This window comes from Peromyscus leucopus, chromosome 15 (assembly GCF_004664715.2).
Source record: "Peromyscus leucopus breed LL Stock chromosome 15, UCI_PerLeu_2.1, whole genome shotgun sequence".
In the NCBI taxonomy this organism is placed as follows: domain Eukaryota; kingdom Metazoa; phylum Chordata; class Mammalia; order Rodentia; family Cricetidae; genus Peromyscus; species Peromyscus leucopus.
Window position 1 is genome coordinate 26053487 of NC_051076.1, and position 15922 is coordinate 26069408.

Genomic DNA, 15922 nt, shown 5'->3' on the forward strand with positions numbered 1-15922 from the left:
ATGGCTTTTACTCTCAAGGTGAAGATGTCCCCACCAGGATGAAATGACTTGTCGATGAGAAATCATTCTTGAAGCTCCCTAGAGAGTTGGGAATGGGGTCTCACACACATGGTACTGAAGAATTCCCACTTAAATCTCTAAAATCAGGGTACTCATCCCAAATGAGCAGAGTCCTGCCTAGATACAAGGTAGACAGAGCCTTTTTGCATCCTTGGGACCAAAGAGGGAAGTCTTGCCCTTGCTTCAGGTGGTCCTCAATAAGATAGAGTCATAGGCTTGTCCTAGAGGAACTTATTAGCAAGTAAGAAAGATGGAATATCCCCTCTAACATTTGCCATGTATGAGGCATCCTGGGAAAAGTCAAAGACGAAAAGATAAAGCAAGATGGTTGAACAGGAAGAGGGGGAAAAAAGAGTATGGTAATTTTCAGGCAGGTGGACCTTGGAATGGTTGTTGATGTCCAAGAGTGGGTGGAAGAGTGTACTCGGGGACTAACTGTCTTTGCACGTGTCCCTCAGAGTCAGACCCTGGAAAACACAAGAGATGGGGTTCAGGAGGGGGGTGTTTCAGCAGAAAGTCACTTGAATCCTGTGACTGGAAATGTCCCTCTATCGCTAACAGGAATGGAAGCGGCGAGATAAAAACCACTGCTCCATGATGACAGCGCCAAACATGGAGCAGCCGAGGGAAGGAATCAGGGAGAGAGGCCAGAGTCAGGGAAGCCATCATCAGTAACGAAGCTGCCGAGACTGACAGGCTGATCAGCGGACAGACGCTGAGAAGGCCACCTCAGCCAGCCGAGAAGGAAAAGATGTGAAGTGAAGAGACCAAGAGACAGGCGGGCAGTCTAGGAACACAGCTCAGCTGGTGGGGAACTTACCCAGCATGTACAAAGCAGAGTGTTCCGCCCTCGGCACCACATCAAACCTGGCCTGGAGGGAGGTGCGGTGATAAAGACTATAACCTTAACACTCAAGAGGTGGAGATGGGATCAGAAGTTCAAGGTCATCCTTGAATACACAGCAAGCTTCATAAGACACCCACACACACACTGCAACCACCACCACCCCAAGGTTCTGAGGAGATGGCTCAATCAGGAAAGGGCTTGCTACCCAAGCATTAGTACCTGAGTTTGGACACCCAGCACCCACATAAAAGCCAGGCACAGGGAGCATGCCTATAATCCCAGTACCGGGGAGAACAGAAAGACCCTTGGGGCTTGCTGGCCAGTCAATCTGGCCAAATTGATGAACTCCAGCTTCAATGAGAGATCCTAGCTTAAAATACGAGACAGACAAAGACCGAGGAAGACACTCAACAACTCAGCCTCTGCCCTCTACACTCCTGCAAATATCAGTGCACCCACATCCACACATGATCACATGCATGTACCATACAGAAGAGAGGGGAGACAGAGCCACGCGTGGGTGGGAAAAGAAATACATGAAGATAGATAGAGCTACACCAGATCTAGTAGGGGGTAGAAACTTGCATCTTTGGCTAAAAAGCAGAAGTTGCTAGGAAGGAGCGATTATCTGGAAAAGGGGTGGGTGCTTGACAGATCACAGTTACTGAGTCTGAATTGAAGACAGGACATCTGTTTGGCACCAATTTCATGGGAAGAATGGGCTGTGGTATGAAGGCCCTGCTTCTGGTAAGAGCCAGTCTTATGGCATGAAACAGGAACCCTGTGTTTAACTTCTCAATAACTCTTCTGCCTTCCCAGATCTAGGATGAAGGCTCAGAAAACCACTATGGAGGGCTGGGGCCAGTCCCAGGAGCCAGTAAAAGATGGCAAAGTAGAAAGGCTTAGAGCCTAGAGAAAGCTAATAGCCACCACACCTTTTACATGCTACCCACCTTCAAAATCCTTTACAAATATTGACTCTTGTAATCCTCACAACTATTATTAGCCCCGACAAACACATGAGGAAAGCTATGTGGCTACTAACTGGTAAAACCAGGACTTAAACCCAGGAAGGGGGATTCCGAGGCTCTGCTCTGAACCACTGTGTGTGACATCTCTCAGAGTGAAGAGGTGGCGAGGTAGGGTCACACCGGCATCCAGGAGAAGCCTCTTGACAGTTGTTACATAAGCCCTATACTTCAGAACTTCTCAGCTCCTTTCGGAAGCCTTAATGATGGGCTTTTTGATTGGGACTATTTTTTTTTAATTATTTTACTTATCATGGTGTGGGGAGAATGTCACATATGTATGTGAGTGCATGCAACCCATGTGTGCGGGTGGCCAGAAGAGGGTGTCAGATCCCCTAGAATTGAAGTTACAGGTGGCTTTGAACTGCCATGTGGGTGCTGGAACTGAACCCAGGTCCTCTGCAAGAGCAGCAAGTACTCTTAACCATTGAGCCGTCTTTCCAACCCCTGGAGCTATTTTTTTTTTAAACTTCCAGAAATGTGTTTCCTTTTCCTTCCCAGTCATAATCTCAAATGCCTTCTTTTTACGGGGCTTCTTCTCTCCTGGCACCTACTCTCTCCCTGGGTTTTCTGCCACTGGAAGAACTACAGAAGCGCCATGTATTAACCCAGTCATCCCGAGCCCCCACGTCTCCAAGCTTCTTCTGCAGACCACACAGCTGAGCTCTGACTTCTCTCCCACATTCCAAAGACAGCCCCTCCCTTCCCCACCACCTCAAATCCGGGCTCCAGGCTGGCAGACACCCACAGGAGGCTTGCTCCCACAATCCTTCTCTCTTTGCCCTTTCAAGGTTCTGAGGGGGGGGGGAAGGGAGGAGAGGGGCCACCCAGGACGTACTCTCTCTATGAAGAATAGTGACAACATGGACACTAGTCTCTGAGGAGGGGAAAAAGCCCTTGGCCTCAGACTGAGGTGATGGAGGTGAATGCAAAAACTCCCCGCTCTCGGGAGTGGCCTTAGGCAACTGCCCTTCATTCTGTGCTGAGACGTTTGGAGTCCAAAACTCCCCTTTCTGGCCAGTCTTCCTGCAGTTTAATCTCAGTGGGGTACCTCATGTTATTCCTTCTCTCTGCCCTTTCCAGGGCCTCGCTACTGTCCTGGACAACTTGGCCTCAGTCTGGACAGTAGCACTGACCAGTCAGGCAAGAGAAGAATCTAGGCCAGGGAAGGGAGGGAGAGTGGAGTTGCCCCCCCCTTCTTCTTTTTTTCTTCCATCCTAAATAACTTTTTACAGGGAAATTTAGGGGCTCATGTCTCCGCACCAGTGCATCGCGCCTCAACCCCCTCTCTTTGCATCTTGTGCGCAGAGACCCAGCCCGGGAGGCCCGGAAATGTCCTTCACGGAAATGGGCCTTGCTACACAACTCAACCACCAGTGCCTTTGAAATTCTTTACCCCACCAGTCCCAGCACAAAGGTAAAGAACTGCCTACAAACCCACCCAGATCTGAACATCCCAGCCTCCCTAGTCCTTAGGGGAAAGAGGGGGAGGAAGGTCCCTGGGTCTATTTCCCTTCTAGCCCAAGCCAGCAAAGCTAGAGTGTACATGAGCACACTCATGCAGAGTGCAGGTGGAAGCCATAGAGAGAGCTTGGGGAATGCCAACTAATCCTCTACATAAACATAGATAAACCCCCCACAAAGATGTATGGGTACATGTTGGAGAGATGTTATCCCCCCCCCCCCAGGATAAGGAAAAGCAGTAGGATTCTGCATTAGGGCTACACATGGAATGGGTCCATACCCCCCCAACCACCCCCCAGTCAGTGGAGTCATGCCATTTGATATCCGCTGAGACAACTTGGCTGCTCTAGGCTCTGGATGGGGGCTGGGGTGATGGCTCAGAAAACAGCAGTTCCTTTCAGGACCCAGGTTGGCAAGGGCGTTGGGAGGCTGGACTGGCCCAGATCACCCCTAACTCCCCCTCCTTCCCTCCCTCCCATGCCACCACCACCAAAGGCTGGGCGGGTGGGTGGAGAGATTGGCACTGCCTGGGTCAAGCCTACTGCCTCTTCGGTCCAGCCCTGGACCCTCCCCCTGGCATGATGCTGTCTCTCTCTCCGCTTCCCCCTTTTCCTCCTTCCTGAAGAACCAGCCATGAGCCAGGACACCTGGTTCCTTCTAGACTTGGTCCCCATACCCAGTCTACACCCTGGGGAACTGACAAGCCCTACCCTTTGGCAGAGGGTGGAATTGCCATCATTCCAGGAACATATTCAAAACTCCTTGGAGATCAGGGAAACGTGTTCGCAATGAAACTCAGTTGAGCTCACGGTGACTGGGAGCTCATGACGCTAGTCTCTCAATGCCTTCCACGTTATCCCAAACAGGAGGCTCCCAACCCTTCCTTCACCATCTCCTGCCCTCTCAGACTACATAAAGCAGTCTGTTCCATGGGGAAAGAAAAAAAACTCAAAACACCACAGCAAGGGCAGTCTGGCCAGAAATCTGGTCAGAGTTTGTGTTGATAAGCAACCTAACCAGGCTTTAAGTTTGCCTCCCCTTTGGGTCCAACTCTGTTTTTGTTTCTTTACACCCTCACCTCTTGGTCATCCTCAGCCTCGCCAGGACACTTCAGTTACTGGAATGAAATCCCAGGATACCAGAAGACCTAACCCCACTCCTTTTTTTCTTCTTCCTATTTTGACCTTCTAACCATCCTGGGCCTCAGCTCTCTCTAGAATCAGTTCTTTCCTAACACGAGTGCCCTTGGTTAGTCCCCGTTGGGGGAAATAGAATGGGAAAGGGAAACTCGCTGGAGGCTGAATTCATAGGCCCTAATCTACCCTCTGACTCCAGAAGAAACAGCCTGCTCCTTCTGAAATTCTCCTTGTGAGGCAATTTGAGGAGTGTCGGTAGGGAGGGGTGTCTTGAAGTGGGAACCAAGTTGGAATGGAAAGGAGAGAAAAGGGAAAAAGGAGAGAGGAGGATCCCCGGCACACCAGGCTGACGGCGTCTTCTGATCTAATGCTTGTTTTTCTCCCCATGTGTAAACTGTTGATCAGAGCATCGTCAATGAGTGTCAGTCACTATGTGAGTGTCACTGTAAGGGGGAGGGCTGGGAGAAGGAGTAACCTGTGGCTGCTGCTGGGAGCAGGAGCAGTGATTCGGTATGCCTGTGTGGTGGGTGCAGGCTTATGTCTAATAATCATTCTAGTAACTGGACGAGCCCCATGCAACTGCTGGTATGCCAGATGAAGCGGGGACATCACGGAAGCCCCTTTCTTGCAGGGAAGGCCTGAGGTGACTAGCCTAAGCAAAGTACCCTTGATGAGGGGTCCTTCCCAGGAAAGTCCACTTGGGACGGCCAAGGCTGAAGGAGGGAGACTCGGATTGCTCTGCTGAGGCCAGTCAACCTTGGTTAAGGACCAAAGGGCTAGAGGGCCCCGATGTCTCTAAGTGAATAGGACCCCGGCCAGGGCGGCAGCGTTCCTTCATCAGGGCCAGAGTCTTACCTTGGCTCGGAGGTGGAGATGCTGCAGGGATGGACCACCCGGCAGCCGGACAGATGAACAGATGGGGCGGGCAGGAGTGACGAGCGGAGCTGCGCGGGCAGGGCCAAGACTCTTAAACCCCGAGCTGGGATCAGATAAGGGCTTGTCCGGGGGCCGGGGCCGGGGTCGGGCCGGCCGGGGGCAGAGTTGGGCCGGGCCGGGCCGCCCCCTCCCTCTGCAGCGCCAGAGCCAAACTTTGAGTGAATGGAGGGGCCCGGCGGGGGCCGGGAGGGCGGGGGCGGGGGAGCTCGGCGCCGACCAATGGCAGAGCGGAGCGCCTAGCCCGAGCCTGGGGATTGGAGAGATTTGGGCGAGGGGCGGGGCGTAGGGGGGCTAGGAAGCGCAAACCCAGACTGACTAGGGCGCAGAAACACCCAAAGACAGAGAGACCCAGACAGAGTCCCAGAGAAAGAGAGATGAGGAGACGATACGAGAAGCGATAGAAGCCGAGCTGGCAAGATGACAGGGGGAGAGAGAAAGGAGAAAAGCGAGGCGGCCGTGTCAGAATGGAGGAACCAGGGCGAGGGCCGCGGGGGCGGGACTGGGCCCCAGTTAATGAGGTGGAAATGAATTCAGGACAGGCTGCGACTGGGACGGGACTGGCAGACTTGGCCTGGGCCCCTGGGGCTGCAGGGCTCTGGCATCCCGTACAATTTCCAGGTTATTCGCTGTTGCCCGTCTAGAGAGTGCGGTGCTGGGTGCAAAAGGCGCGCCCCAAACCATCTCCACCTGCAGCAGCTGCATCTGGAAGGAAAAATAAGCTTGCAGTCTAGTGCAAAGTGTTGGAGACACCCAAAGCGGTGGAAGAAGAGAGGGAGCCCGTTCTATTTAGGGGGTTCCCCACAAATGTTCGAGGAAAGAGATAACATTTACTTAAGCCCTAGGGGACAGAGGGGACGCAGGTCCTAGGAGGTGGCAGGAAGGACACTTATGGCAGAGGAACTGCCTAAGTGAAGTCCTGAGGGGACACAGGAGTACATAATGGCTCAGGAAACAGCATCAAACTATCCCCACACACTAGAGTACCCTCAACCAAGACTGCTCTTGTTACCTGAGTCTGTGTTTTCAGTGGTTTGTATCCACTGTCTCGTGTATAGCATGTATTAAAGAAGAAAATAATGACTTCCCGTTTTTTATTCATAACAGACACTGAACTACTTATCAATAGCCAGCATTAGTTACTTACTATGTTAATATAAATTCAGGGTTAAAAGCCGATGTATTATATATTTTAGTTTAGCTTGAATCTCTAAAATTCATAAGATGAATAAATGTGCCTTTTGGAAAGCCCTCCTTGAGACTGAGGGGATAGCTGAGTGGTAGACAGAAAAAAGGATATGAGGTGGGAGGGAGAGAGGGAGGGAGGGAGGGAGGAAGGGAGGGAGGGAGAGAGGGAGGGAGGGAAAAGCAGGGAAGCAGGCAAGGAAGTCCTCATTGGCCAAGGAGAGGACTGGCTAAAGATGAGTTCTTAGAAGTGAGGCTTGCTCAAGAAGTATGGGGAAGACCCAGAGTAAATGGTTGTTAATATGGTCAGCCCAGAGTCTCTATAGGCCATGGAAAACAACCAAGAGTTCTCAAACAGAGGAGGTAAAAACACACAGAAGCTGGGAAGATTAATCTGCAAGTGAGCAAGCTGGTTTGAATCTGAGGAGAAATGAGAGGCAAATAGATTAGACAGAGTATTAACAATAATGTGGGCGTGAAGAAAGCCTGCATCTACATGGTTTCAGCAAAAAGTGAGATAGAAAATAGACCAGGGTGTCAAAAGGCCAGGAGAAAAAAGACTCCAAAGGACCAACCTGGCATGGTGAGCAAAGAGAAAGAAAGGTTTCAGGGATCACGCTGGTTCTGGGTTCTACACACCAGAAAAACTACGAGATCATTGAATTCCAGGGAGCAGCCAGCCTGTTGAAGAAACAGGTAACTGAGGCAGAGATGGCGAGTTAGGAGCCGGGAGGGGTGGGCGGAGGTCAGAGGGAAGAGGAAACAGTTGACAGTTGCTGCCAAAGCAACACTGAAGCCACCACAGCAAGGCGGTTCTCAACTAGGAACATGCATGGTGGACAGACAGACTGACCAAGAGTGGCAGAGACTTACATTCAAGGACCAGAAGGAGAAAGGCTTCTAAAAAGTCACAGTTGACTACCAAAGAATGGATTAAGAGAGCAGGATGTCAAAGGACCAAGGAAGAACGGACAAAGAGAGGAATTTAGGACAGTGTCAGTCAACGCAGAAAGAAGTGTTGGGTTTGACAAAAAGAAGTCATTGGTGACATTTGAGAGCAGATGCTTTCTTTCTTCCTTCCTTGTTTCCTTGTTTTGTTTTGGTTTTGGTTTTTTGAGACAGGGTTTCTCTGAGCAGCCCTGGCTGTCCTGGAACTCGCTCTGTAGACCAGGCTGGCCTTGAACTCAGAGATCCGCCTGCCTCTGCCTCCCTAGTGCTGGGACTAAAGGGGTGCACCACCACTGCCTATCGAGAGCAATTTCAGAAGAGTGATCCAAGGAGGAAGCAGATTACAAGGTGCTGCATTAGAAAGTGAGAAAATGTTAACATTCACCCTTTTAAGGATTTTTGTTTAGAGAGGAGAAAAATACAATCAGAGCCAAAGCAATGAGCCAGGAACTATCTTCCTGCTTGATTTTTGTTTGTTTGTTTGTTTTTTAAATTTCTGATATCTTCTGTTCCTAAGCACATAGAGATGGGTGGCTACAGGAAAATGGTCTGAAAACACGGTGGGTTAGGCCTGCAATGCTGGCTGCTTGGGAAGCTAGAGCAGAAGGGTTACAAGCTCAAAGCCTTCCTGAGCTACAGAGAGAGTTCAAGGCCAGCTTGGACAACTGAGCCGGGCCCACAGTCTTGACATTCAGAGATGGAGAGGGTTTGGAGGCTGAGCCCAGACTACAATATAAAATGGAGAACAAGCACAGGGAAGAGAAGCCAAAGAACCATCCTGGTTTATGAGATCACCACAAGACATTTATCATGAATTTATTGTTTTCCAAAAAATGGTACCCAAGCATTTGGCATTGATCACCACCCCTGTGTCCATGACTCTAATCCACCTGAATATATATTTCAAACTTAGTACAACACAGATGGAATCATCTTGCTCACGGGTGTGCTCCTCTTTGTTCCAAACCACAGTGAATATGTCACCATCATCCAACTAGAAACACAACAGTCATCCCAGACTCTACTCTTCCTTACCCCCAGTCCATTGTCTGACCAAAGCATCTCCTTTCCCAGCCCCTGGACACTGTCCCCTGCCTCCCTAGGCCATTATCATTGCTGTAGTCTGGAGCAGGTGCACCTCTCAGCGTGGCTACTGCAGCAGCCCTCCAACTAGTTCATTCCCTCCAGCTTTCCTGCACTCCAATAATAATCCTTCAGCTCATGAGTTCCTATAAGTAAAAACAATTAAGGCCAGGAAGATGGCTCAGAGCTGCCAAATCTGATGACCTGAGCAATCTCCAGTACTCATATGGTAGGCAACTACCAAAAGTGGTCCTCTGACCTCCACGGGTGTGTTGTGGCACACACACACACACACACACACACACACACACACACACACACACACACACGGTGGGATTGTAACTTTTAAAAAAGTGTTAAACATCAGTAATATATTGCTCTCTAAAACTCTGACTCGCCACTTTCTGCTTCAAAACCTTCAAGAAGTGCAATTGTATGTGACTAAAATCCACATTCTTTACCATAGAACAGAAGGCTCATGTAACCTGGCCTAACACCACTCTACTCTTGTCTTCCTCTGACCCTTCACATCCAAATCTACAGCCCTGTCCTCCCCTAACACCCATGGGTCTTGCGTTCTGTATCTTGCTCCTTGCCCCTTGGCCACACAGCCTGAGTGTTCTACAAATCTCTAGTATCCCCTGTATTCTCTCTGGAGCTCTACTTCCATTCCAGTACCTGCAAGGGATTTCCACCCTCACTTGACAGACCCCAGACTGAACTCATCCTCTTCCCCCTCCCCCGACCTCCCTGACCAAGGTTGATATACTCACAACTTCCTTATTTCTGTATAACTCCTGCCAAGCAGACTGAAAAACTGACAATAAGTGTTGGTCTTCATATTTTCCCTGTGTCCCATTCTGGGCATGCCAATTCAGCCATCAAGCTCTGTTAAGTCTCCCTTGGTTATACTTCTCTAGGATGCAAGTTGTCATTTCCATGGCCAGAATCATGAAGATTACCACTAGCCCAGGACCTGACTCATCCTTCGCCCTTCTCTCCAGTCTCAAAAGGAAACATACTGTTTCCATTAAAGAAGTCCTGCACAGACCCTAGAACTGAAACCTTGGACAAAGTGGGGTATGGTGGTGCACACCTTTAATCTCAGCACTCAGGAGGCAGAGGCAGGAGACTCTTTGGGAGTTCAAGGCTGGTTTACATAACCAGTTGCAAGCCTGCCATAGCCAAGGCTACATAGCAAGACCTTGTACACACACACACACACACACACACACACACACACACACACACACACACCTTACTGGTCCAGTCTCCTTTGCTTAATATTTAGGGTTCTCCTTTGAAGGGATGGTGGAAAGAGAGAACCAAAGGGCAGAACAGAAAACAGATACCCTAAAGGAGAGAAACTGTCTGGATAAGCCCCTTCCATATATATAAAGAAGAGCAGTCATTTGCTGAAGCTCAGAGTGAGGGTGAGGTGGTGTGGGATGGAACTGGGCAGTTGGAAAAGGCTAGATAGTCTAGAACCACAGGGCTGCAGGGCTCTGAGAAAAGCAGCTTCCCTGGTACTGTCATGGTCTCATTCTGAGTGACTTAAATCGGGCTTCCATCCTTCAGTAATCATGCTTTATTAGCAACTATATTCTCTGCCTAGGTCACGTCGGTTTTTAATATTTAACTTTTTGAAAAAGAGAAGTCCTGGAACACACTATAAAAACAATAGCATCACTGGTGATAAGTGCTTAGCAAATTAGTGCTTCTGGGTGTTTACTCACTGTGCATAATAAGCTGGATTTTGCTTGTCTTCTTTCCATTTGTTCTGTTTGAGGCAGGGTCTTACTATATAGCCCAGGCTGGCCTGGAACTTGAGATGCCCCTTCCTCGGCTTCCTAAATGCCGGGATTATAGGTGTGCATCACCACACCTAACTGTATAGGATAGATCATGAGATGGGAAAGCCCAGAGTCAAAAGACGTTAGGTGGCTGGCCTATATACAGTAATATGCCCAGGAAGTGTTAAATCTTGTATTCAAATCCACCTGTTTGACCCCACAGTTTGTCAAAGAGTAATAGTAGCGAGACCTTGTATGATTTAAACATAACCTCATTTTCCCAGGTAGAGGTTACGGCTCTTGGCAAAATGTCAGTATAAAAAAGTCTGCCGGGGTACGATGTTCAGTGTTGACCATACGAGAGGACAGCGGACTCCTTTTCCTTGAGGACCTCATTTTCTCTCACATAGTAACTGTGTCTTCCTTGTTTGGATCCATTTGCCATGTTCAAACTTAATCCTCTCACCATTGGCCTCCTTTCTTCTTTTACCTCATTCAAAATTGGGTCAGTTCCCCCTCAGCACAAAAGAGGGACAGGTGTGACGACCTTTGCAGAAGGAGAAATCTCAAGTGGGCATGGGGCAAGGGGCCTTTTGATGGGAAGAGCAGGTGAGTGAGGATGAAGGGAAGGCAAAGAAGTTTGCTCTGAGAGGTGAGGCGGATCCTCGGGACAGGCAGAACTTGACTAGGCTTTGAGCTGGCTAAAAAGAATGAGACATGAACATGAATCCCGGGGTACTCCAACTCCAAGGAACAGGTTTGTGCCTAGGTCCCACAGTATTAACAAGTTCCACTCAAAGTAGAGCAGCTTGTAGCAGGATGACAGACCACAGAGGAGAGCATGTCGCTATTTAGGTAAGGTGCTACCTTTAAGTACGTATGATATACACAAGCCCATGTTTTTAAGACTTGTGTTATGAATGACTAATTACATTACAGAAGGGCTATAGAAGGTAGAGAGGGAGGGAGGGAAGGAGGGAGGGAGGGAAGGAGGGAGGGAGGGAGGGAGGAAGGGGAGGGGCAAGGGAAAATGTTCTTTAACTATAAGGCTTATCTAGTACCTCTGTAATTGGGTCCACTGATGGAAATTCTGTTAACACCCAAATACACTGTGGAGAGGTAGGGAACAAGAAGTCAAGAAGCCACCAGAAGCCTGGGATTGGGAAGGCTAGGTCTTAGCTCTGACTCTTTTCTTGAGACCCTCTTCTCATCTGCAAAGTGAGGGCTGCTCCTGGACCACCTTTGAATACTGGTGTGTAAGTCCTGGTCTATGTCCAGCCAGCCCCATAGACTGGCAGACAAAATAGACCGATGTGTGATTCTTCTAGGGCCAAACCCACCTTTGCTTATTTATTTAGAGATGAGGTCTCGCTATGTCGCTCTGGCTGAGCTGGAACTCACTGTACAGACCAGGGTGGCCTCAAACTCATAGAGATCCACCTGCCAATGCTTCTCAAGTGCTGGGGTTAAAAGCGTGCATCGCCACACAGAGACCCCTTGAATTTATACAAGTTGTTATTTGGACTAGCTTGACCTTCCTGTTCCACTAAACTCACATCCTCAACCATCTCCTGCCTTCGCTTTCATTCTTCCTCCCCCACCCCCACACTTTTGCCCAGGAAGTCTCATGATCTCATGATCTTGGTCAAGGAAGCCTTCCCACGTTGGCTGACCCCATAGCTGGCAGCAAAGGCAACTGCAGCCGGGTGAGCATGAGCGGAAGGCTGCACTGCACTCGCCTTGCACCCAACCTCAGAGCTGTCGGGGAGAGGAAGGGAATGTCCCTACCCTCACCTCAAAATAGCAACAACAAAACTCCAACCCTACCTCTTCTTTAGGCTCCCCAGGAGAACTGAGATATTTGGAGAGAGTTGTTTTTCTATTTTACACCAAAGTGTGTGAGTGTGGGTGTGTGGGTGCATGTGTGCATGCGTGTGTGTGTGTGTGTGTGTGTGTGTGTGTGTGTGTGTGTGTTAGCCTTCACCATGCAGGCATATGTAGAGGTTAGAGGCCAATGCCTGGCCTATAGATATACACTGTCATGCCCAACTTCTGTGTAGGTGCTGTGGATCCAAACTCAGGTCCTCACGCTTGCTCCGCAAACACTTTGCCCACTGCGCTATCTCCCCAGCTCTACACCAAGGTTCTTTATAGACCAGCAGTGTGGCTCCGGAGCTGGCTTCCCTGTCCCCAGTGTCCTCTATTTCCAATCTTCATTTATCACAACTCCACTGACGTATCGGGTTAGATTCCTTGCAGAACTGCTTTTGTTCTTTTGGTATATAAAATCTAGGCTCTTGCCTATTTTTCTGGACACTGGGGACTTGTGAAGCTGTCTCTTCTCCTGCCTCAGTTCAAGTTCAATAAGCAAGGAATTGAGGTTAAGCCTAACAAGTTAAGCCCAGGACCTGGAGGATCTGGAAACCAGCTGAGAGAGTGTTGTTGTCTGTCAGCTAGGCTCAGGACAGCCAGCGTGCAGTCGGAGGGCTGGCGGACAGCACCCAAGGGCGCTGTCAGCTCTGTGACGGTCCCTCCAGAAAAAGGGGCCAGCTCCATGCAAACATGTTCTTACCCAGGGGTTTGGTTTCTTCTCTCTGAGCGCCTGGCACAGTGGAACCAACGTGAGCAGCCACTTGGCAGGGCAGAGAAGAGCAAGCTAGCAGTCCCCAGGCTCAGGTGACAGGGCCAGGCCCAGGAGACAGGGATGTTGACTGGGGCTTTAACAGCGCTGTTGATGCCAATCTCGGGCAAAAACCTGATATTTCCACTTGGAACAACAAGAAACAGCCAACAGGATTGGAGAGAGGTCAGTGAACAAGGAGAGCCCCCTGCAGGTCTCACTGGGTGATGTCAGAACAGAGGACAGGGTTCTCAGGAGTCCCCTGAGATGATGAGGATATGGGGGGGGGGGGAGAGAAGGAGGAGGAAGAGGAGGAGGAGAATGGCAGTGAAGGGGAAAGAAGAGGAAGAAAGAGGAAAACACAATATGTCAGGCTTTATGTAAGCAATCCTTAAGAAGTGGATTCTACTTATTAAGGAAATGCGCCTCCCCAAAGCCCCAGGCATTGGAGTTTTAGGGCCCCAGCTTGTGGTGCTATTGCGAAGTCATTAGATCATGAACAAGGAGCTGACTTCATTGATGGATTAACCCACTGACTGAATAACCCTGAACGGACTATAAGGAATTGAAGGCTACCCGGAGGAGGCAGGTACCAGTGGCGTGCTGTAGAAACAGCGGTTCTTAACCTTCCTAATCCTTTGACCCTTAAACACAGTTTCTTGTGTTGTGGTGACCCCCAAGCATTATTTCATTGCTACTCCATAACTGTAATATTCTACTGTTATGAATTGCAATGTAAATATCTGCTATTACCCCAAGGGACTGCAGCCCACAGGCTGAGAACCTCTGCTCTAGAAGCGGCCCCCTCCTCCTCTCTCTTTTTTTCTCTCCTGGCCTCTCTTCTTTTTTCCTTTTCCGTTGTGCCCCCCTTCTTCTCTTCTCTCTCCCGACCCCCCACCTCTCTGGTCTCCATAAGGTTTATTTTTCCCTGTTACCTACCACGACGCTCTGTCTCATATGGCCAGAGAAAAATGGAGCCAAACAACCCTGGGCTGAAACTTCTGAAACTGGGGAACAAAATTAACTTTTCAGCTTTTAAGTTGGCTCCATTATTCTGTCACAGCAACAAAAAATGACTAATACAGGCCGGGCGGTGGTGGCGCACGCCTTTAATCCCAGCACTCGGGAGGCAGAGCCAGGCGGATCTCTGTGAGTTCGAGGCCAGCCTGGGCTACCAAGTGAGCTCCAGGAAAGGCGCAAAGCTACACAGAGAAACCCTGTCTCGAAAAAAAAAAAAAAAATGACTAATACAACATGGTTATTCTCATCTCTTAGATTTAGAAAACTAACATTTTTTCCAAACACGGTGGCCCATGTCTGTCATCCCAGAACCAGAGAGGCAGAAGCAGGAAAAACTACAGGTTCAAGGCTGGCCTGGACTAGATAGTGAGTTCCAGGCCAGTCAGGGATTCATAACAAGACTTTGGAAGAAGAAGAAAAAAGGAAGAAGGGAGAAGAAAAAGGAAGAGGAGAAGGAAGAGAAAAAGAAAACAAAAAAGAAAGAGAAAAAAGAATATGAAGTTCAAAGTCTTGTATCTACTACCAGATGGAGTAGGATTTGAACTCCAGTCATTGCCTCTGAAGCTGATATGACTCCACACACCAGATATAGTTTGTCAGGGTATTCCAGAAACTTCTAGCCTTCTAATGTGCAGTTCTATTTCCACTCTTCTAATTATGTGACCTTGAAACCTTAAGGAGAATGCATCGAAAGCATCCCACACATAACAATATTGAGATAGTAATAATACCAGCTTGAATTTATATACCGCTCTTTGGTTTATTTCCCTGGGGCTGGTGGCTGAAGGACAGGGATGTAGTTCTGGGGCACAGTCCTTGCCTAGCATGTACAAGACCCTGGGTTCCACCCACAGCAGTGCAGTTAATAAGTAAATGAATAAATAAATCCTCAGGGGGGAATTAACATTGAAATTGTTTTATTTCTCCAAAACATTTCCTTTTTTGGAGGGGGGGGTAGTTCAAGACAGGGTTTCTCTGCGTAGTCCTGGAACTCGATTTGTAGACCAGGCTGGCCTCGAACTCACAGAAATCTGCCTGCCTCTGCCTCCCAAGTGCTGGGATTAAGGACTGTGCCACCACCACCCAGCACATTTCTTAATTTTTAATCAGTCATTTTTAGTTGTTTTCATATAACCATAATCAGCTAGTATGGATATTTTATGTCTTGATTTCCTTTCCCCTTCCTTCCTTTCTTCCTTCCTTCTTTAAAGACAGGTTTTCAGGCAACCAAGGCTGGCTTTGAAGACGATGTGTGGCCCAGGTTGGTCTTGAACTCCAGCTTATGTTCTACTTTTTTTTTTTTTTTTTTATGTAGCAGCACTATCTACATGAACATTCTCACACATAAACATACCGATTGACACGACTTTGCAGTAACCTGTTATACCGAATGCTGCAGTTATCACATTCCCGTGGTGATGTAAAGATGGAGCTGACAGTACCAAACGCTGGCAAGGATGTAGAGCAACAGGAAAAGGAATGTGTTGCTAGCGAAACTGCAAAATGGCACAGTCACTTTGGAAGAAGGTTTGGCAGTCACCTGAAAAACTAAACATATTCTTCCCTTATGATATGGCAACCATACTCCTTGGTATTTACCACCACCCCCAAGCTAAAAACTTTTCCAAACAAAAATCCTGCACACAGATGTTTATAGCAACTTTATTTGTAATGGACAAAAACTAGAAGCAAAATGTCTTTCAGTGGGTGAATGGACGAATGAACTGAGGTAGGTAGCATCCTGGCAATAGACTATTACTCAGGATCAAAAAGAAACGAGTTATGGAGCTATAAAAAGACATGGA

At 48.7% G+C, this 15922-nt stretch overlaps 1 protein-coding gene across 1 annotated transcript in view; it reads right to left on the reverse strand.

Moving 5' to 3' along the window:
* The window catches only part of Kcnj10 (potassium inwardly rectifying channel subfamily J member 10), a 31815-nt gene extending 26202 nt beyond the window's left edge, over window positions 1-5613 (reverse strand). The window contains exon 1 of the mRNA XM_028865566.2: window positions 5391-5613. The gene's annotated coding sequence lies outside the window, so the exon portion shown is untranslated. The remainder of the gene's footprint in view (window positions 1-5390) is intronic.
* Between the last annotated feature and the right edge of the window lie 10309 nt (window positions 5614-15922).